This window comes from Prionailurus bengalensis, chromosome C1, assembly GCF_016509475.1.
Source record: "Prionailurus bengalensis isolate Pbe53 chromosome C1, Fcat_Pben_1.1_paternal_pri, whole genome shotgun sequence".
Classification (NCBI taxonomy): Eukaryota; Metazoa; Chordata; class Mammalia; order Carnivora; family Felidae; genus Prionailurus; species Prionailurus bengalensis.
Window position 1 is genome coordinate 137,723,152 of NC_057345.1, and position 22,923 is coordinate 137,746,074.

Below are 22,923 nucleotides of genomic sequence, written 5' to 3' on the forward strand. Positions count from 1 at the left end.
CTTTAAACGTCTGGTAGAACTCCCCTGGGAAGCCATCTGGTCCTGGACTCTTATTTGTTGAGAGATTTTTGATGACTGATTCAATTTCTTCGCTGGTTATGGGTCTGTTCAAGTTTTCTATTTCCTCCTGTTTGAGTTTTGGAAGGGTGTGGGCGTTTAGGAATTTGTCCATTTCTTCCAGGTTGTCCAATTTGTTGGCATATAATTTTCATAGTATTCCCTGATAATTGTTTGTATCTCTGAGGGATTGGTTGTAATAATTCCATTTTCATTCATGATTTTATCTATTTGGGTCATCTCCCTTTTCTTTTTGAGAAGCCTGGCTAGAGGTTTGTCAATTTTGTTTATTTTTTCAAAAAACCAACTCTTGGTTTCGTTGATCTGCTCTACAGGTTTTTTTGGATTCTATATTGTTTATTTCTGCTCTGATCTTTATTATTTCTCTTCTTGTGCTGGGTTTAGGCTGCCTTTGCTGTTCTGCTTCTATTTCCTTTAGTGTGCTGTTAGATTTTGTATTTGGGATTTTTCTTGTTTCTTGAGATAGGCCTGGATGGCAATGTATTTTCCTCTCAGGACTGCCTTCACTGCATCCCAAAGCATTTGGATTGTTGTATTTTCATTTTCGTTTGTTTCCATATATTTTTTAATTTCTTCTCTAATTGCCTGGTTGACCCACTCATTCGTTAGTAGGGTGTTCTTTAACCACCATGCTTTTGGAGGTTTTCCAGACTTTTTTCTGTGGTTGATTTCAAGCTTCATAGCATTGTGGTCTGAAAGTATGCATGGTATGATCTCAATTCTTGTATACTTATGAAGGGCTGTTTTGTGACCCAGTATGTGATCTATCTTGGAGAATGTTCCGTGTGCACTCGAGAAGAAAGTATATTCTGTTGCTTTGGGATGCAGAGTTCTAAATATATCTGTCAAGTCCATCTGATCCAATGTCTCATTCAGGGCCCTTGTTTCTTTATTGACCGTGTGTCTAGATGATTTATCCATTTCTGTAAGTGGAGTGTTAAAGTCCCCTGCAATTACCACATTCTTATCAATAAGGTTGCTTATCTTTGTGAGTAGTTGTTTTATATATTTGGGGGCTCCCGTATTCAGCGCATAGACATTTATAATTGTTAGCTCTTCCTGATGGATAGACCCTGTGATTATTATATAATGCCCTTCTTCATGTCTTGTTACAGCCTTTAATTTAAAGTCTAGTTTGTCTGATATAAGTATGGCTACTCCAGCTTTCTTTTGACTTCCAGTAGCATGATAAATAGTTCTCCATCCCCTCACTCTCAATCTGAAGGTGTCCTCAGGTCTAAAATGAGTCTCTTGTAGACAGCAAATAGATGGGTCTTGTTTTTTTAATCCATTCTGATACCCTATGTCTTTTGGTTGGTGCATTTAGTCCATTTACATTCAGTGTTATTACAGAAGGATATGGGCTTAGGGTCATTGTGATGTCCGTAGGTTTCATGCTTGTAGCGATGTCTCTGGGACTTTGTCTCACAGGGTCCCCCTTATAATCTGTTGCAGGGCTGGTTTAGTGGTGACAAATTCCTTCAGTTTTTGTTTGTTTGGGAAGACCTTTATCTCTCCTTCTATTCTAAATGACAGACTTTCTGGATAAAGGATTCTCGGCTGCATATTTTTTTCTGTTCAACACATTGAAGATCTCCTGCCATTCCTTTCTGGCCTGCCAAGTTTCAGTAGAGAGATCGGTCACGAGTCTTATAGGTCTCGCTTTATATGTTAGAGCACGTCTATCCCTAGCTGCTTTCAGAATTTTCTCTTTATCCTTGTATTTTGCCAGTTTCACTATGATATGTCATGCGGAAGATCGATTCAAGTTACGTCTAAAGGGAGTTCTCTGTGCCTCTTGGATTTCAATGCCTTTTTCCCTCCCCAGATCAGGGAAGTTCTCAGCTATTATTTCTTCAAGTACCCCTTCAGCACCTTTCCCTCTCTCTTCCTCCTCTGGAATACCAATTATGCGTATATTATTTCCCTTTAGTGCATCACTTAGTTCTCTAATTTTCCCCTCATACTCCTGGATTTTTTAATCCCTCTTTTTCTCAGCTTCCTCTTTTTCCGTAATTTTATCTTCTAGTTCACCTATTCTCTCCTTTGCCTCTTCAATCCGAACCATGGTTGTTTCCATTTTATTTTGCAGCTCGTTTATAGCATTTTTTAGCTCCTCCTGACCGTTCCTTAGTCCCTTTATCTCTGTAGCAAGAGATTCTCTGCTGTCCTGTATACTGTTTTCAAGCCCAGCGATTAATTTTATGACTATTTTTCTAATTTCACTCTCTGTTTTATTGGTTAAATCCCTTTTGGTCAGTTTGTTAGCTGTCGTTATTTTCTGGAGATTCTTTTGAGGGGAATTCTTTCGTTTCGTCATTTTGGATAGTCCCTGGAGTGGTGCGGGACTACGGGGCACTTCCCCTGTGCTGTTTTGAATAACTTGCGTTGGTGGGCGGGGCCATAGTCAGACCTGATGTCTGCCCCCAGCCCACTGCTAAGGCCACAGTCAGACTGGTGTGTACCTTCTCTTCCCCTCTCCTAGGGGCGGGATTTACTGTGGGGTGGCATGGCCCATCTGGGCTACTTGCACACTGCCAGGCTTGTGGTGCTGGGGATCTGGTGTATTAGCTGGGGTGGATCCGCAAGGTGAACAAGGGTGGGAGGGGCAGGCTCAGCTCCCTTATCCTTCCGTGATCTGCTTCAGGAGGGAGTCAGACCTGCTGGAGGGATGGATCTGCAGAAGTACAGTGTTGGGTGTTTGCCCGGTGCTAGCAAGTTCCCTGGCAGGAACTGGTTCCCTTTGGGATTTTGGCCAGGGGATGGGCGAGGGAGATCGCACTGGCGAGTGCCTTTGTTCCCCGCCAAGCTGAGCTCTGTAGTCCGGGGCTCAACAACTCTCCCTCCCGTTGTCCGCCAGCCTTCCCGCACTCCAAGCAGAGCTGTTAACTTATAACCTTCCAGATGTTAAGTCCCGCTTTCTGTCAGAACAGACTCCGTCAGGCCCCTCTGCTTTTGCCGGCCAGAATCGGGGGCTCTGCTTGGCCTGCAGGCTGCCCCTCAGCCCCGGCTCCCTCCCACCAGTCTGTGTAGTATGCACCACCTCGCTGCCCTTCCTACCCTCTTCCATGGGCCTCTTGTCTGCAGTTGGCTCTGGAGAATCCATTCTGCTAGTCTTCTGGTAGTTTTCTGGGTTATTTAGGCAGGTGTGGGAATCTAAGTGATCAGCAGGACGCGGTGAGCCCAGCGTCCTCCTATGCCGCCATCTTCCCTCCGACGGCTTCAACTTCTAAAGTTTAAACATTCTATTATTATGCTTAAGTTCTTTTTATATTTTTAGAACCAGTTCTTTCTTCAACAATAAACTTTCCAAATGACTTATCTACCATTCTTCACTATAACTAATATTCCTCCAAGGAGTACATCCTAAGGGTCTAATTGTGTTTTCTTTTCTTTTGTTTCCTTATATATCTTTTTTTTTACAGCCTATGAATCTTTTATAACTGACAACTTAATCTTTCTTTTGTTTTATGACATTTTCAGTTAGAATTTCTTTGATTTTTTATCCTTCATTGTATGTTTTCCTTTTATTCAGGATCTTTGGTGATATGCATATTGGCTTTTCTTGTTTTTTTAATGTTTACTTATTTTTGAGACAGAGAGAGACAGATCATGAGCAGGGGAGGGACAGAGAGAGAAGGAGACACAGAATCTGAAACAGGCTCCAGGCTCCAAGCCATTAGCACAGACTGCAATGTGGGGCTCGAACTCACAAATCATGAGATTGTGACCTGAGCCAAAGTCATACACTTAACTGACTGAGCCACTCAGGCACCCCTACACATTAGCATTTCTAATTCTAGTTTCTGCGTTCACTCTTCAATTTTCTTACAATGTAATTTCTCCTTGATTCAGTTTTGGCAAATTCCTTGACTTGATTTTTCAGCTTACACATTTTGCCATTTGACTATATCCATTTGACTCTTCAAACTATCTAGTGAGTTCTTTATTTCAATAATTTTTATTTTATACTCAGATTGCTGCTTGTGTCATCTTTAAAGTCCTCTAACGCTGTTTTATGTTTTTCTTTAAGGATATTGTCTGTTTTAAGTCTTTTCTGCACCATTAACTCTGCTTTCTCGGTGGTAGGTTGTTCAGTGTACTCTCCTACTTTTATATGATTTCCTATAAAAATCAACATAAGTGGGGAATGACATTCCTTAAAAGCACCTTTAGCTTGACTGGGATACCACTGTTTTAAAACCCAACATAGTTAAAGTTTTGGATTGTTTTTCACTTTTAAAACTTTACATGTATGTATGCTGAATTTTAAGTTCTATCCCTCCATGTGTTTTAAGGGTGCTCCATTTTAATATACAGAATATATCTCATCTTAGTTTTTGAAAACGTTTATATTCATGCAAATTATACTAGCACATTTCTTTAAAAAAAGTGTATCCTTTTGTTGGATTTTACAAATAACCATTGTTTGTGACTTTGTTTTGATTTTCCCCAATTAATTTAAATAGAAATAAATAGAGTTGAAAAGAGAATTGACCTCTCACACACTTAGAATGAGATTTATTGCATCTTGTGGATACCGCTTAGCTGGAACTGTTCTCTCAATGGGAGGGAAAATAAAAACAAACAAACAAACAAGAATTATCTTCTCTTGAAGAGATGTGTCAAATTAAATGTGCTAAGAGATGTGGTAAAGAATGTGAAGAATTAAAAATAATGCTTGGCTATTTGTTTTCTTCCTACTTTTGTTTACTCCTCTTGAATTATGCTTGATATTATTTGGGTATCAAGTTTTCTTATGGTTTGCAGTGAAGTCAAAATATATTTTACACAAATAAAAGAAAATATGGGGAAAAAGGCAGTGAAAACATGGCTCAGGGATAATATCCAAAGCTTATTTGTTTGTGAGATTTGGGGGCTTTGTAACTTAGAAAGCTCCTTGTGATGTATTAATTAACTGAAAACAGGAACGTATTGTGTCCAAACAGTGCATATATTGAGAGGGTGCCGTGCACTGGGAGGGCCTAAGCAGGCAATTGTGTTGTGAAACCACAATGAAAAGACTCAGGCAGAAAACAGCTTTCTGAAAATTGCACCTTTCGATGTGTTGGTGACACAAAATTGATGGCGTTCGGTGGAATAATGACTTTAAACATTAATCCTTCCTTTCCTCAGACAGGCAGTATCTTGAGGTGCTCATTAGGTCTCATATGGAAAGAGGATTTAGCAAAAACATTTTTTTACCTTTCACAAAACTGCTAAGTATTTTTGATATACATGATTATTCTGCTTGGGGGTTATCCGGACCTGCTAAATATGGGAGGAAGCAGGTCAGAATAACACCACTTGACTCCATGAGAATCTATACAGTGAGGTGCTATGTGGTGCATGGTGCACACTAACTCAGTGCTGACTGAGCCTATGGTATTAATTTAATCTGAAAAGCAAAGCTTTTACGTTTGATCCACTGGCCTTCTCTTCACTACCTTGCAGCCAAAAGCTTTCTTTTATAATAACTGAGATTCTAGGTTCCTGGGGTGCCTCTGATATCATGGCTTTTAGAGGAGCACCACGAGAAATGGTATAGTGCAGAGCAGTACAAACACAATGCTTTCAGTTAGTGTGCATATACTAGTTAGTTGCCAAGAGTTTTCAGATCAGCTTTAAGGAAGATTGGTAGTTGTTTATTTATTTTTTTTCAACGTTTTTTATTTATTTTTGGGACAGAGAGAGACAGAGCATGAGTGGGGGAGGGGCAGAGAGAGAGGGAGACACAGAATCGGAAACAGGCTCCAGGCTCTGAGCCATCAGCCCAGAGCCCGATGCGGGGCTCGAACTCACGGACCGTGAGATCATGACCTGGCTGAAGTCGGACGCTTAACCGACTGCGCCACCCAGGCGCCCCATGTAGTTGTTTATTTTTAATGTTTTCACAGGGAATTCAATTCTCTTTTCCATTTGCAGCATTTATGAGAAAGGTATATAGGTGCCAATTACCTTTCCTATGTAATAAAGATTGGATAGTTATTGAGTCAACATACCATCAAAGCCTCATTAATGAACAACTAGATGGCTGAACTTCATGCCTTTCCTTATACTATGTCTTAACTAATGTTGAAACAGGTTTTTGAATAAGAAAACTACTTTTTTGTGTGTATCTGTGTGTCTCTCTCTTTGTGTTTGTGTGTGTGTGTGTGTGTGTGTGTGTGTGTGATTTCACTGATGCATGATTCTCTAATAAAAAGAGTCATCATGTGGTGCAATCTAGCATTTTAGGATTAATGCAGCCAAGACCAGGAATTGATTTAGTGTTAGAATGTATGAAAACATGGAAAAGGAGGGCTTGAAAAAGCTGGCTATCAAAATTTTAAAATTAAAGGTTTTATGATGGGCTAATTTTTAGATGGCTGTTTGTACTTCCAAAATAGTAGTAGAATTTTCCTTGCCTCAGACCTTGAAAGTGACCTTCCCCAGAAAGAGTATGGGAATGGAAGTTTCAGGAGTAATCTTTCTGCAAATAAATGGCCTATCTGACCTAATTGTGGGGTCTTTCTGTCTCTCTTTCTCTCTCTTTTCTACCACTTGGAGAAAAGCTGCGTGGGAAGCAAAAATTCCTCTTCTCACTATGTTTTGCACATTGTCAGAATTTATTAACACAGTATTTTCAAAAGAATGACAGGGTTATTAGACATTTCATGGCAGAAACTCAAAAACAATTCTGCATCCTGTTTGGTCAAAACTTGTAAAATTTTCAAGAACCACAGAAGCACAAGTGGCCTTCCAATGCATATGTTAAAGGCAGACCTGCCAAGATGATAGAACTTGAGATTGAAAGAGAAAAATGGAAAGTCAAGTGTATAAAGTCATATTATGCATTAGCATGTGTGGGGGTAGATGCTATTATAATTTATGATAAACAAAGGCTCACAAAAATCCACAAATACCTTTATTTAGAAGGCCTAACCTACGGACACCCCATATGGAACATGGTCTGTGTCTATACCAGGCCAGAAAAATTAAATTTTTAAAAATAATATGAATAAATTTTTAAAATTTAGTCAGTAAATTGATTGATTATTTTTGCCTTTGGTATGTAAAAAACTTGTCTATCTTCTTTTTTTTTCCTAATTTTGACTAATAGTTTCATTGAATCAACTTAATTTGTATGTATATTATTCAACAATATGAATACAAAATAGCATTATTTATTGGCACACTAGTAGTTAAAGAGTCTTTGTTATCTAAACAGAAGCTATTGTGTTTCTTTAATTGAAAGACTTAGCTTAAGTTTTAGACTTCAGTTTTCTTTTTACCAGGTTGCTATGAGCTCCTAGTAAAATTTCCTTTACCTTCCATTCTCTGCTTTCAAATACATTGCTTTAGAAAAATCTAGGGAGTCACCTACGTGGTTCAGTCAGTTGAGCATCAGACTCTTCATATAGGCTCAAGTGATGATCTCAAGGTTCCCCCAGACACTTTGTGAGATCAAGCCCCAACTCCCTGCCCTTGAGCTCTGAACTGGCAGCATGGAGCCTGCTTGAGATTCTCTCTCTCCCTCTCTCCCTCTCTCCCTCTGCCCCTAGTCCACTCATGCTTTCTCTCTCAAAATAAATAAACATTTTTTTAAATCTATGGAAAAATTAATCTGAAGAATAAAACAAGTTAAAATACATAAAATACAGGGGGACCTGGGAGGCTCAGGTGGTTAAGCCTCCAACTCTTGATCTCAGCTCAGGTCTTGATCTCAAGTTTGTGAAATAGAGCCCCATGTCGGGCTCTGCACTGACAGTGTGGAGTCTGCTTGAGATTCTCTCTCTCTCTCTCTCTCTCTCTCTCTCTCTCTCCCTCTACCCTCCCCCCTCAAAACAAATACACTTTAAAAAATAGATAAAATACAGGTCACTGTTCAGCTTGAAGGGGAAAGGAGGGGATATTTGTTTTGCAGATGTATATTTATGTCCATATTTACATATTTCCCATGTATTAATTCATTAAATATTTAGTAAGTACTGATTTGTCTTGACCACAAGGTCTAGACCCTTACAGATACAGGAAACGCAAAGATAAATATGACTTAGTTTCTATCATCAAGGAATATGAGGCAAACAGTAGGAGAAAGATAGAAAAGAAATTTGGGAAAAGAAGGCTTGATTAACTGTATGACATAAGCCCATGTACATTAGAGTGAAATACCAGGAAGGTGGTGGATGAATCCACCAGGCCTTTTAAGGGGTGGAGCTGATCACAGACACCTCAGTGATGAGGTATTTTGTTTGATTTTGAGCTGAAATCTATGGAATTGTATGACAGGCCAAGGAAAGGGCACACTAGAAAAAGTCAGGTTAGTTTTACCATTATGGGCTAGAGCATAAGAACATACCTACAAGTGTAGGATGAGACAGTAAGAGAAAATACAGAGGTAAGATCTTAATTCATATAGAATGATTGTCAGCTTATGTCTGCAGCCAAGACCAATCATATGACAAAATTATGAAATAATGGATTTTCTTTTGTTATCTAAACTGCAGCTCTGCTGGTGAGACTCCCTATTTTTATAACCCAGAATTTCTTGCTACCAACAGTGTTGTAATCTGTCAGTCCCCTTTCCAATTGCTTGTGCTTGGTTCTCACTCCATCCCATCTCTTCTACTTTGTGCTCCATTGCTTCTCACTTAGTGGTTGATGAAAAGCAATCTCATAAGCTAATTCTTACTAAGGTTTAATTACTTAACAGCTTGATTATTAAATCTCTAAGGGTATTTGGATTTTGAATAGAGGACTATTGGATGTTGTCTTAATTCAATACAATTAATGAGTAGGTTTTTTAGCAAAGGAAGACGTTTTGTTGGGGCACAAAAGGCAACAGAGAGGAGTATTCCAGAAATATTTTGTATTTTTGAGGAATCACAAGCTCCCGCAGAAAAAGTACTGTATTTGGAGTTAAAATCCCATACATGCCACACCAGCTAAATTGTTCCTTTGGGTAAATCACTTTATGTCTTTGAGTCTCAGTTTTCTCATCTTTATAATAGAACAGTTATACTAAGAATGCTAGGATCAATTGAGAAGTAGGAAATTCTTTATGACATACAAATGTACATTATTATTTTCATTCAGAAAAAAACTAGATTTACCTACATTAAAATAATTTTTTATTCCTAAGATTTTCTTAATTCAATCAATTGCCTCTAAGGACAGCCACTAAAAAGATAGCTGGATTTGTAAATAATAAAGTTTATCTTGTATACATATATGAGCTTTCTAAATATATTGTTTTCATCTTAAAAGTTTTTTTTTAAATAATCAACAAAACATGGAAAGAGGAACCTGTGAATAAGAACAAATTAAGAAATAAAAATACAGTATGGCCTTAAGGATGGTTCTAGGAAGAATAAAGATGCAAATTAATTCATAATTATAAAAATACAAAAGGAAAGTAAATGGGAATTTAAGTTGTTTATAGAATCAAAACACATGGTTAGATGTAGATATATTACTTAGCACATATGGTATAATTAGTATACAATAAGAAGAAAGGTAATTATTTAAATCCTATTGTCAAAGGTGGGGAAAAAAAGATACAGTATTATTGTACTATTACAGGTAAAATAAAGTGATACAATCTACCAGGCAATTTGAGAGTCCTGATAAAAATTTAACATGCATGCATGACCCAATTAGCTTTGGGGTTTGGAGCTTTTTTTTCTCATTAAACTTCTGTTTTAATGGGTTTCAAAATTCTGTGACAGATTTTTGGTCAAGTTGTCTCCATTAAAAAGTATGGATTTTAAAAACTAATAGGTTGAAAGTACACACACACACACACACACACACAAAACCAAATGGTGCACAAAAGATTCTCCTTTCCCTCTGAAAGTTTTATGATATATTGTTATCATTAACCAGTCATTTACTATTAAACTTAAATGGTCAGTTGACACAAACAGCTCTGAGATGGTTCTTCCACCAGTTATTAAGATTGAGGTGGGGGTACCTGGGTGGCTCAGTCAGTTAAGCATCTGACTTCGGCTCAGGTCATGATCTCATGGTTCATGAGTCTGAGCCCTGTGCAGGTTCTGTACTGACAGCTCAGAGCCTGGAGCCTACTTCAGAATCTGTGTCTCCCTCTCTCCCTGCTCCTCTAAAAAATAAACATTTAAAAAACTTTAAAAAAGAGACTGGGATGGCAGGTATTGGAGATTATATTTATTTAGCCTTCTAAGCTTTCTGAGCAGACTTGGGGACCTTGCCAACTCCAGCTGCCTTCTTGTCCACTGCTTTGATGATACCCATAGCAACCGTCTGTCTCATGTCATGAACAGCAAAATGGCTGAAGTCCTCAACACACATAGGCTTACCAGGAGCCATATCAATGATGGCAGCAGCACTAGATTTCAGGAACTTGGGGCCATCTTCAAGCTTTTTTCCAGAACAACAGTCAATATCCTTCAGCTCAGCAAACTTGCGAGCGATGTGAGATGTGTGACAATCCAGCATAGAAACATACCTATCACTGATTTGGCCTGGATGGTTTAGGATAATCATCTGAGCCATGAAGTCAGCTGCTTTTCCTGGTGGCTCATTTTTGCTGTCACCAGCCACATTGCCACAATGAACACCTTTGACAGGTATGTTCTTGACATTGAAGCCCATGTTGTCCCCAGGAAGAGGCTCAATCAAAGCTTCATGGGCATTTCAACAGACTTCAGTTGTAACATGGACTGGAGCAAAGGTTGACCACCATGCCTGGTTTAAGAATACCACAGTCAACCCACAGGGACAGAACAAATATCACCAATTTTGTAGACATCCTAGAGGGGCAGACACAAAGGCTTCAGCTGGGTGAGTTGGTGGCAGAATGCAATCCAGACCTTCAAGCACTGTGGTTCCACTGTCCTTGCCATCTTTATGGGTGACTTTCCATCCCTTGAACTAAGGCATGTTAACACTTGGCTTTAGCATGCTATAACTATTCCAACCAGAAATTGGCATGAATGCTACTGTGTTGGGGTTGTAGCCAATTTTCTTAATGTAGGTGCAGACTTCTTTAATGATTTCCTCATAACTCTTCTGGCTGTAGGGTGGCTCAGTGGAATCAATTTTGTTAACACCAACAATTAGTTGTTTTATATTCACTGCATAAGCCAGAAGAGAAGGCTCACAGATCTGCCCATTCTTGGAGATACATACTTCAAGTTCACCAACACCAGCAACAACAATCAGGACAACACAGCCTGAGATGTGCCTGTAGTCATATTTTTGATAAAGTCTCTATGTCCTGGGGCATCAGTGATGGTCACATAATACTTGCTGGTCTGGAATTTCCAGGTATATATCAATGGTGATAACACGTTCATGTTCAGCTTTCAGTTTATCCAAGACCCAGGCATTCTTGAAGGAGTGCTTTCCCATCTCAGCAGCCTCTTTCACATTTTTTTTTGATGGTTCTTTTGTTGCTACCACCACATGTGTGCATCAGATGACCAGTAGTGGTAGACTTGCATGAGTCTATGTGTCCAATGACAACGATGCTGATTTGAGTCTTTTCGTTTCCCCATTTGGTTTAGGTTTAGAGGTGGTTTTCATGACACCTGTGCTCTGGAAGCAAATCCTTTGGCTGCTGTTAATGTTTTTGTTTTTCATACAAGTATGTTAGTGCACAAGGCACCTTGGTTTCTAACAGTGATTGTTTAGAGACAACTGAATATCTTTCTGTAGAGAAATCTTTAAAAAATTTTCAAAACAGAAAAGGAGAGAATGCAACAGATAAAGTTCTGGTAAAAGAGCAGCTACCTCACAAAAAGCTCATGATTTTCGAGCAGAAGAACATTGCTTGTGAGCTCATTGAAAAGTGTATGCAACTGGAGAGATTTCATACATGATATTTTGGAAATCATTTGGAAAATGCAAGATAAAACAAGAGAAAATTAAGTAAATGTTCTCCTTTACATAAAAGGGGATTTGTGGTTTCTAGACTCAATAAGCATAAGTATGAGATCTATTCCACAAACCTATATCATGAATTTTCAGATATGTATGTTGTTATCATTTTGATACGTTACTAAGACATTTTTGTTTAAACTAATGTGATTTATTTTCTTGACAGATTTGTTAGGCTGGTGGATCAAAGAAATGCCACACACAGCTTATATTTTCACTCAAGCAAGGCATTTGGCAAAATCTCTGATTCTCTGAGATCACTGGGGAGTAAGGTCTTAACAATCACTTAGGAAATACCTTTGAAATGTGAATGTGGGACACAGAGGAAGTATCATTGCTAGTAGTATGGGCAGAATGTAAGCAACAGAGAAAATACAGGCAGTGAGCTAGCATCTAAACTTTGAAATCAAACCTGAATATGAACCCAGGTTCAGAAAATGCCTTACCTATTCAGTGATCTGTCAATTTGGTGTTGTTTAATCTCTCTCCAGCCCTCAGTTTTTTTCTATGCCATTTGAGAATTAAAACATTGCCTACCTTAAGGTCATTGGGAAAACTCAAGAGGACTGAATGACCAGTGAGTGCTTAGTAAGATGACCAGCATCAACTATTATGATATTAAAATGAATACAAAGAAGATACAATTAATTAGAAGCACTCAGGCAGAGTAACAAAGAGTCTTTATGTCTTTCCACAACAGTAGCAGCAGAGGCAGAAAAAATTTGAATTACCATAATATCATATACTGCAAGGAAGAAAGAAGGATCTTCCCAAGAAGGGTGATGAGCACAGGACATTCTCCTTTGGACTAAAGAAAATTGGAATTGAGACACGCTATTGATTATTTACAGAAATCTTTATTTTTTTCTCTAAGATGCTTGTTGTATAACTTCTCAGTTTTAAATATTTAACATTTACTACAAGTACACTTCAAATAAATATTCAATATCTAAGATAAATTTGGAATATGTGTTTCTTATCTCCTAAGAGAGTGTAACATAATTACTAAATAAAAACTCAAAAGGATGAATTGTTTCAAACTAACAAAATAAATGTAAAAGTGTGGTGAAATGTATTGTTGCCACAACTTTAGGCAGGGTCCTCAACTTCTTGTGACTTTCTTATTGTTGTTTATATGTAGATAAAATTAGGGATAATTATGTGATTTTAAATAATGTAATCAGGATAAAATGATTAGCATGGTCATTGGCTAACAATGAACAACTATGAAAATGAATGCGGTTTTCATTATTATCAGATGAAGAAATTAATAAACACCTAATATTTAGAACAGAGAGGAGTGGTTCATTTTAAAACCCTAAATAGGGGACACCTGGGTGGCTCAGTCGGTTAAGAGTCCGACTTCGGCTCAGGTCATAATCTTAAGGTTTGTGAGTCCAAGCCTGGCATTGGGCTCTGTGTTGATAGCTCAGAGCCTGGACCCTGCTTCGGATTCTGTGTCTGCCTTTCTCTCTCTCTGATCCACCCTTCCTTGTGCTCTGTGTCTCTCTGTCTCTCAAAGACGAATAAACGTTAAGAAAATTAAAAAAAAAACACCCTAAATATTGTACTCAATGGCAAGTGCACTGTGATCCAAGAGCATAAAAACACCGTGAAATAGATCATGGGATCTCTTATTGTATTAAATAGAAGTATGGTGTTTTCATTAAGAGAAATAATTGTTTCACTTTATACAGTTAAGATATCATCTAGGAAATTTCATTCTGGTAGTAATATTTAAGAAGGACTTGAACAAACAATAGAGATAGTAAAGAAGCTGGAGCACTTAATGACTTGTATTGGAAAAGGGAAACACTGAAAGGGAAAAGTAATGCTTATCTTCCGGTATCTAAAGAGTTCGTACTGGGAATGCGCAATAAATTAGGATGAAGTGGAGAAAGTTGTAGGAATCAAATTTTTTTTTTTTGCATTTTATTTTATTTTATTTTATTTTATTTATTTTTTTTAATGAAATTTATTGACAAATTGGTTTCCATACAACACCCAGTGCTCATCCCAAAAGGTGCCCACCTCAATACCCATCACCCACCCTCCCCTCCCTCCCACCCCCCATCAACCCTCAGTTTGTTCTCAGTGTTTAACAGTCTCTTATGCTTTGGCTCTCTCCCATTCTAACCTCTTTTTTTTTTTTTTTCCTTCCCCTCCCCCATGGGTTCCTGTTCAGTTTCTCAGGATCCACATAAGAGTGAAACCATATGGTATCTGTCTTTCTCTGTATGGCTTATTTCACTTAGCATAACATTCTCCAGTTTCATCCACGTTGCTTAAAAGGCCATATTTCATTTTTTCTCATTGCCACGTAATATTCCATTGTGTATATAAACCACAATTTCTTTATCCATTCATCAGTTGATGGACATTTAGGCTCTTTCCATAATTTGGCTATTGTTGAGAGTGCTGCTATAAACATTGGGGTACAAGTGGCCCTATGCATCAGTACTCCTGTATCCCTTGGATAAATTCCTAGCAGTGCTATTGCTGGGTCATAGGGTAGGTCTATTTTTAATTTTCTGAGGAACCTCCACACTGCTTTCCAGAGTGGCTGCACCACTTTGCATTCCCACCAACAGTGCAAGAGGGTTCCCGTTTCTCCACATCCTCGCCAGCATCTATAGTCTCCTGATTTGTTCATTTTGGCCACTCTGACTGGCGTGAGGTGATACCTGAGTGTGGTTTTGATTTGTATTTCCCTGATAAGGAGCGACGCTGAACATCTTTTCATGTGCCTGTTGGCCATCCGGATGTCTTCTTTAGAGAAGTGTCTATTCATGTTTTCTGCCCATTTCTTCACTGGGTTATTTGTTTCTCGGGTGTGGAGTTTGGTGAGCTCTTTATAGATTTTGGATACTAGCCCTTTGTCCGATATGTCATTTGCGAATATCTTTTCCCATTCCGTTGGTTGCCTTTTAGTTTTGTTGGTTGTTTCCTTTGCTGTGCAGAAGCTTTTGATCTTCATAAGGTCCCAGTAATTCACTTTTGCTTTTAATTCCCTTGCCTTTGGGGATGTGTCGAGTAAGAGATTGCTACGGCTGAGGTCAGAGAGGTCTTTTCCTGCTTTCTCCTCTAAGGTTTTGATGGTTTCCTGTCTCACATTCAGGTCCTTTATCCATTTTGAGTTTATTTTTGTGAATGGTGTGAGAAAGTGGTCTAGTTTCAACCTTCTGCATGTTGCTGTCCAGTTCTCCCAGCACCATTTGTTAAAGAGGCTGTCTTTTTTCCATTGGATGTTCTTTCCTGCTTTGTCAAAGATGAGTTGGCCATACGTTTGTGGGTCTAGTTCTGGGGTTTCTATTCTATTCCATTGGTCTATGTGTCTGTTTTGGTGCCAATACCATGCTGTCTTGATGATGACAGCTTTGTAGTAGAGGCTAAAGTCTGGGATTGTGATGCCTCCTGCTTTGGTCTTCTTCTTCAAAATTCCTTTGGCTATTCGGGGCCTTTTGTGGTTCCATATGAATTTTAGGATTGCTTGTTCTAGTTTCGAGAAGAATGCTGGTGCAATTTTGATTGGGATTGCATTGAATGTGTAGATAGCTTTGGGTAGTATTGACATTTTGACAATATTTATTCTTCCAATCCATGAGCAGGGAATGTCTTTCCATTTCTTTAAATCTTCTTCAATTTCCTTCATAAGCTTTCTATAGTTTTCAGCATACAGATCCTTTACATCTTTGGTTAGATTTATTCCTAGGTATTTTATGCTTCTTGGTGCAATTGTGAATGGGATCAGTTTCTTTATTTGTCTTTCTGTTGCTTCATTGTTAGTGTATAAGAATGCAACTGATTTCTGTACATTGATTTTGTATCCTGCAACTTTGCTGAATTCATGTATCAGTTCTAGCAGACTTTTGGTGGAGTCTATCGGATTTTCCATGTATAATATCATGTCATCTGCAAAAAGCGAAAGCTTGACTTCATCTTTGCCAATTTTGATGCCTTTGATTTCCTTTTGTTGTCTGATTGCTGATGCTAGAACTTCCAGCACTATGTTAAACAGCAGCGGTGAGAGTGGGCATCCCTGTCGTGTTCCTGATCTCAGGGAAAAAGCTCTCAGTTTTTCCCCGTTGAGGATGATGTTAGCTGTGGGCTTTTCATAAATGGCTTTTATGATCTTTAAGTATGTTCCTTCTATCCCGACTTTCTCAAGGGTTTTTATTAAGAAAGGGTGCTGGATTTTGTCGAAGGCCTTTTCTGCATCGATTGACAGGATCATATGGTTCTTCTCTTTTCTTTTGTTAATGTGATGTATCACGTTGATTGATTTGCGAATGTTGAACCAGCCCTGCATCCCAGGAATGAATCCCACTTGATCATGGTGAATCATTCTTTTTATATGCCGTTGAATTCGATTTGCTAGTATCTTATTGAGAATTTTTGCATCCATATTCATCAGGGATATTGGCCTGTAGTTCTCTTTTTTTACTGGGTCTCTGTCTGGTTTAGGAATCAAAGTAATACTGGCTTCATAGAATGAGTCTGGAAGTTTTCCTTCCCTTTCTATTTCTTGGAATAGCTTGAGAAGGATAGGTATTATCTCTGCTTTAAACGTCTGGTAGAACTCCCCTGGGAAGCCATCTGGTCCTGGACTCTTATTTGTTGGGAGATTTTTGATAACCGATTCAATTTCTTCGCTGGTTATGGGTCTGTTCAAGCTTTCTATTTCCTCCTGATTGAGTTTTGGAAGAGTGTGGGTGTTCAGGAATTTGTCCATTTCTTCCAGGTTGTCCAATTTGTTGGCATATAAGTTTTCATAGTATTCCCTGATAATTGTTTGTATCTCTGAGGGATTGGTTGTAATAATTCCATTTTCATTCATGATTTTATCTATTTGGGTCATCTCCCTTTTCTTTTTGAGAAGCCTGGCTAGAGGTTTGTCAATTTTGTTTATTTTTTCAAAAAACCAACTCTTGGTTTCGTTGATCTGCTCTACAGTTTTTTTAGATTCTATATTGTTTATTTCTGCTCTGATCTTTATTATTTCTCTTCTTCTGCTGGGTTTAGGCTGCCTTTGCTGTTCTGCTTCTAGTTCCTTTAGTGTGCTGTTAGATTTTGTATTTGGGATTTTTCTTGTTTCTTGAGATAGGCCTGGATTGCAATGTATTTTCCTCTCAGGACTGCCTTCGCTGCATCCCAAAGCGTTTGGATTGTTGTATTTTCATTTTCGTTTGTTTCCATATATTTTTTAATTTCTTCTCTAATTGCCTGGTTGACCCACTCATTCGTTAGTAGGGTGTTCTTTAACCTCCATGCTTTTGGAGGTTTTCCAGACTTTTTTCTGTGGTTGATTTCAAGCTTCATAGCATTGTGGTCTGAAAGTAAGCATGGTATAATTTCAATTCTTGTAAACTTATGAAGGGCTGTTTTGTGACCCAGTATATGATCTATCTTGGAGAATGTTCCATGTGCACTCGAGAAGAAAGTATATTCTGTTGCTTTGGGATGCAGAGTTCTAAATATATCTGTCAAGTCCATCTGATCCAATGTCTCATTCAGGGCCCTTGTTTCTTTATTGACCGTGTGTCTAGATGATCTATCCATTTCTGTAAGTGGGGTGTTAAAGTCCCCTGCAATTACCACATTCTTATCAATAAGGTTGCTTATGTTTATGAGTAATTGTTTTATATATTTGGGGGCTCCGGTATTCGGCGCATAGACATTTATAATTGTTAGCTCTTCCTGATGGATAGACCCTGTAACTATTATATAATGTCCTTCTTCATCTCTTGTTACAGCCTTTAATTTAAAGTCTAGTTTGTCTGATATAAGTATGGCTACTCCAGCTTTCTTTTGGCTTCCAGTCGCATGATAAATAGTTCTCCATCCCCTCACTCTCAATCTAAAGGTGTCCTCAGGTCTAAAATGAGTCTCTTGTAGACAGCAAATAGATGGGTCTTGTTTTTTTATCCATTCTGATACCCTATGTCTTTTGGTTGGGGCATTTAATCCATTTACATTCAGTGTTATTATAGAAAGATATGGGTTTAGAGTCATTGTGATGTCTGTATGTTTTATGCTTGTAGTGATGTCTCTGGGACTTTGTCTCACAGGGTCCCCCTTAGGATCTCTTGTAGGGCTGGTTTAGTGGTGACAAATTCCTTCAGTTTTTGAAGGACAGATTCCTTCAGAAGATCTTTATCTCTCCTTCTATTCTAAATGACAGACTTGCTGGATAAAGGATTCTTGGCTGCATATTTTTTCTGTCTAGCACCCTGAAAATCTCGTGCCAATTCTTTCTGGCCTGCCAAGTTTCAAAAGAGAGATCAGTCACGAGTCTTATAGGTCTCCCTTTATATGTGAGGGCACGTTTACCCCTTGCTGCTTTCAGAATTTTCTCTTTATCCTTGTATTTTGCCAGTTTCACTATGATATGTCGTGCAGAAGATCGATTCAAGTTACGTCTGAAGGGAGTTCTCTGTGCCTCTTGGATTTCAATGCCTTTTTCCTTCCCCAGTTCAGGGAAGTTCTCAGCTATTATTTCTTCAAGTACCCCTTCAGCACCTTTCCCTCTCTCTTCCTCCTCTGGGATACCAATTATGCGTATATTATTTCTTTTTAGTGTATCACTTAGTTCTCTAATTTTCCCCTCATACTCCTGGATTTTTTTATCTCTCTTTTTCTCAGCTTCCTCTTTTTCCATAACTTTATCTTCTAGTTCACCTATTCTCTCCTCTGCCTCTTCAAGCCGAGCTGTGGTGGTTTCCATTTTGTTATGCATTTCGTTTAAAGCGTTTTTCAGCTCCTCGTGACTGTTCCTTAGTCCCTTGATCTCTGTAGCAAGAGATTCTCTGCTGTCCTGTATACTGTTTTCAAGCCCAGCGATTAATTTTATGACTATTATTCTAAATTCACTTTCTGTTATATTATTTAAATCCTTTTTGATCAGCTCATTAGCTGTTGTTATTTCCTGGAGATTCTTCTGAGGGGAGTTCTTCCGCTTGGTCATTTTGGATAGTCCCTGGCGTGGTGAGGACCTGCAGGGCACTTCCCCTGTGCTGTGGTGTATACCTGGGGTTGGTGGGTGGGGCCGCAGTCAGACCTGATGTCTGCCCCCAGCCCACCGCTGGGGCCACAGTCAGACTGGTGTGTGCCTTCTCTTCCCCTCTCCTAGGGGTGGGATTCACTGTGGGGTGGTGTGGCTCGTCTGGGCTACTTGCACCCTGCCAGGCTTGTGATGCTGGGGATCTGGCGTATTAGCTGGGGTGGGTAGGCAAGGTGCTCGGGGGCAGGAGGGGCAGGCTTAGATCGCTTCTCCTTAGGTGATCCACTTCAGGAGGGGCCCTGTGGCAGCGGGAGGGAGTCAGATCCGCTGCCGGAGGTTTGGCTCCGCAGAAGCGCAGAGTTGGGTGTTTGCGCGGAGCGAGCAAGTTCCCTGGCAGGAACCGGTTCCCTTTGGGATTTCGGCTGGGGGATGGGCGGGGGAAATGGCGCTGGCGAGCGCCTTTGTTCCCCACCAAACTGAGCTCTGTTGTCAGGGGGCTCAGCAGCTCTCCCTCCCTTTGTCCTCCAGCCTTCCCGCTTTCCGAGCAGAGCTGTTAATTTATGACCTCCCAGACGCTAAGTCGCGCTTGCTGTCGGAACACAGTCCGCCCGGCCCCTCCGCTTTTGCCAGCCAGACTCGGGGGCTCTGCTTGGCCGGTGAGCCGCCCCTCCGCCCCGGCTCCCTCCCGCCAGTCCGTGGAGTGCGCACCGCCTCGCCGCCCTTCCTACCCTCTTCCGTGGGCCTCTCGTCTGCGTTTGGCTCTGGCGACTCCGTTCTGCTAATCCTCTGGCAGTTTTCTGGGTTATTTAGGCAGGTGTAGGTGGAATCTAAGTGATCAGCAGGACGTGTGGTGAGCCCAGCGTCCTCCTAAGCCGCCATCTTGCCTATATTCAGGAATCAGATTTTGAGCAAACATACAGACAAATATCTAGTAGTAGATTTGTCTGACAGCTCAGTGATGTTTTAGGGATTGGAATCTTCATTTTTGACCAGGTTTTAGTGATCTTCTTTCATACGAAATAAAGGAAGGTGGTACACAGGATGCTTGCTACCAATTTCCCATTCAGAACCTAAGGCGTATATTCTCAGCCAGCCAAGGACTCTTCCTCACTGGAGCACAGGTATCCTTTAATCTACAATCCTGATAGAATCCCTTAAATGGCATTTTAGACAGCGACTGCCAATCACTTAGTATGGCATTTCTGTCTAAATGATCTCTAAGGTTATTTAAATTCTAATACCTCATGATATTAGTGTTTAAACCATATTTTTTCACATAGAATACAGGGCATTATGTCTGCCATTTACTTATATAAAAATAAAGGGAGTAACATTTTCAACCAACATTGTAATGTCTTATTCCTAACAATAAATGATTTTGAGATAATTCTCATTTCTCAACAGAACCACCAGATGGTATGTTTTCTAGACAAGTCATATTTATAACAATGTATTTTTACATTTTGCAATACAACATAAAGCCTAATAATAAGATCTGAATTCTGCAAATACTAGACAAATCTGCAAGTATAACATTCTTCTCTCCTAGCGAACATCCTGTGAATTCATAAATATTTACATATTACAAGTTATAATTATGTAGCACTGGGGAAAAGGGAAAATGTAACTGTATATTTATATCTATAAGAATATAAAAGAACATTCATAAATTACAAATGTGCATTGTTCTAAGAAAAGTACCTACTGAGCTTTTGTATCTTAAGGCCAATACATAAGACATGTCTCTCCATCCCCCCCAACAGTGGAATAAAAAATTATAATTGTAAGTTTGAATGACTATTTATTGCTTATTATAGTTTCTATTAATAGTTATAAATGATTATGTATGAGCACATCATTGTAGGTATTTGATAATGTAGAAGGGAAAGTTTGTATCGCTACAGGGATAATCCTCCTTAAGAAACTGACAAGCATTATTATAAAAAATACTGCAAAGTATGTATTTGCTCTAAAACAATTACCTAAAATAGTGCATTTAAATGCTATCTTCTTCTTGCTTTTCATACTAGGCATTCCACAGTAAATTCTATATCACAGATTAATCTGCCCACTAATAAATTTCTGCTAAATAAAAGTGAATTTTTTAGAAATCTGTGATGCATATAACAGATTAGCTTTGAGTTATTCCAAAGCTTTAAAAAATGAAAAGTAATAAATGTTCCCTACGCTTTTCCATTATTTTCTACAGAAATGATCATCATTTACATTTGTTTTTTATTTTAGTTTTCATATGCTCCTTTTCCTACCATTTTCACTACAAAATGTTCCAACAATTTAATTATTTCATACCTACATTTTTATGCACATCTCTGCAGGTACATTTATGTATTAGAGTAAATTCAGGTCTTAAATAGTCTCACTTCTGAGGTTGACAGCTCTTATGTGGCAGTGACCTCCAGTCATCTGATCAAATTTTGGGTTACTTACTAGTTATAATCAAATATATTCTCATCTCTTATTTGAACAAATCATACAGAAATTGAATACAATTTTTATGAACACTAGCAATATGTTCACTTCCCTGATAATTTTGACATTAAAATTCCATCTTAATAATCCCATCCTTCAGGCTTTGCAGACTCTTAAGGTATTAAAGCAAAAATTATCCTAAGCAGTTAGATTATAATGTATTTAAAGATTAGACATTTCATGTTGAATATTAACTGCTCCACTTCCCAGGAAAAGAAAACTATGCTGATTTTCTTCTTCTACAATTTATACATTTCAAAGGCCTGCTATCCAAGTTTCAAATCATATTGCAGGAAAACATACTTAAAATGACTTGAATGTTCCATAGAGTTTCAAAGTATACGTAACAGCATATTAAGATACATTAGAAATATTTATAGCAATTATTTAATTTTATTTCAAAATAACATACCATAGAGTTATTAAAAATTTAACTATAGCCAATACTTTATAGATAGAATATTACTTAACTAAAGTTGTTAAATTCTCTATTGAAAAAAGTAAATATGCACCTTGTTAGGTATTAGGTAGATATTTATTGAATATGCCCTTTGTAATGTAGAATGAGAGAAATTAAAGACAAATGTGAACTAGCAGATGAGGAAATGACCTATTGTATTGTTTCTTAGGATTAAAGAGATAATGAAATGTCATCTATTACTTCTTTTTACTTCTGGAAATTATGAATATGATCAGTTCATAAGGATGAAAGCCTGCCCTAGTTTGAATTTCTCTAAAGAACAAAATGTTGAGCCCATCCATACACTTCAAAAGTGGTAACTTAAACAAAAGTCAACATTTTTTTTTCTAAATCTTGTCTTGGTTCTATGGCCAAGGTTCTAGAAGGTATGACAAACATGTTCAGGATGACAAACATTTACTCACATACAACTTAAAGAAAAAAGGTGCTATGAATGTTTGTGCCTTTATCACAAATGAATATTCATATATTTAAACCTAATTTCCAACATGATGGTATTTGGAGGTGGGCTTTGGGTGGCCATGAGGATGGAGCCCTCATGAATGAGATTAGTGCCTTTGTATAAGAGACCCCAGAGAGCTCCTTTACTACTTCTACTATGAGTGGACATGGTTAGAAGATATTATTTATGAACCAAGAAGTGGGTCCTCCCCAGATACTGAATCTATTGGAGCCTTGATCTTGGACAGCCTCCAGAGCATGAGAAATGTATTTCTTTTGTTTTTGGTATTCAGTTATAGCAGCTTGAATGGATGAAGGCAGAAGGCTTGCAAACTAATAAAGAACATGTTTCCACTAGCCCGTGTTTCCTGCTTCTGTCACTTCTGATCAAAGGAGAGAAATAAGAAGGATAACTTGGATAGAAATATCTATAACATATACCCTTTGGCACAGTATATGCCAATGACTTACATTAGGACCTTGGGTTGCAAGTAACTTGTTCTGTGAGTGTTCCTCAAAACAATCAAACATT

At 38.6% G+C, this 22,923-nt stretch overlaps 1 pseudogene; it reads right to left on the reverse strand.

The window, feature by feature from the left end:
• Positions 1-10,245: 10,245 nt before the first annotated feature.
• On the reverse strand, positions 10,246-11,487 carry LOC122479681 (annotated as a pseudogene).
• Between the last annotated feature and the right edge of the window lie 11,436 nt (positions 11,488-22,923).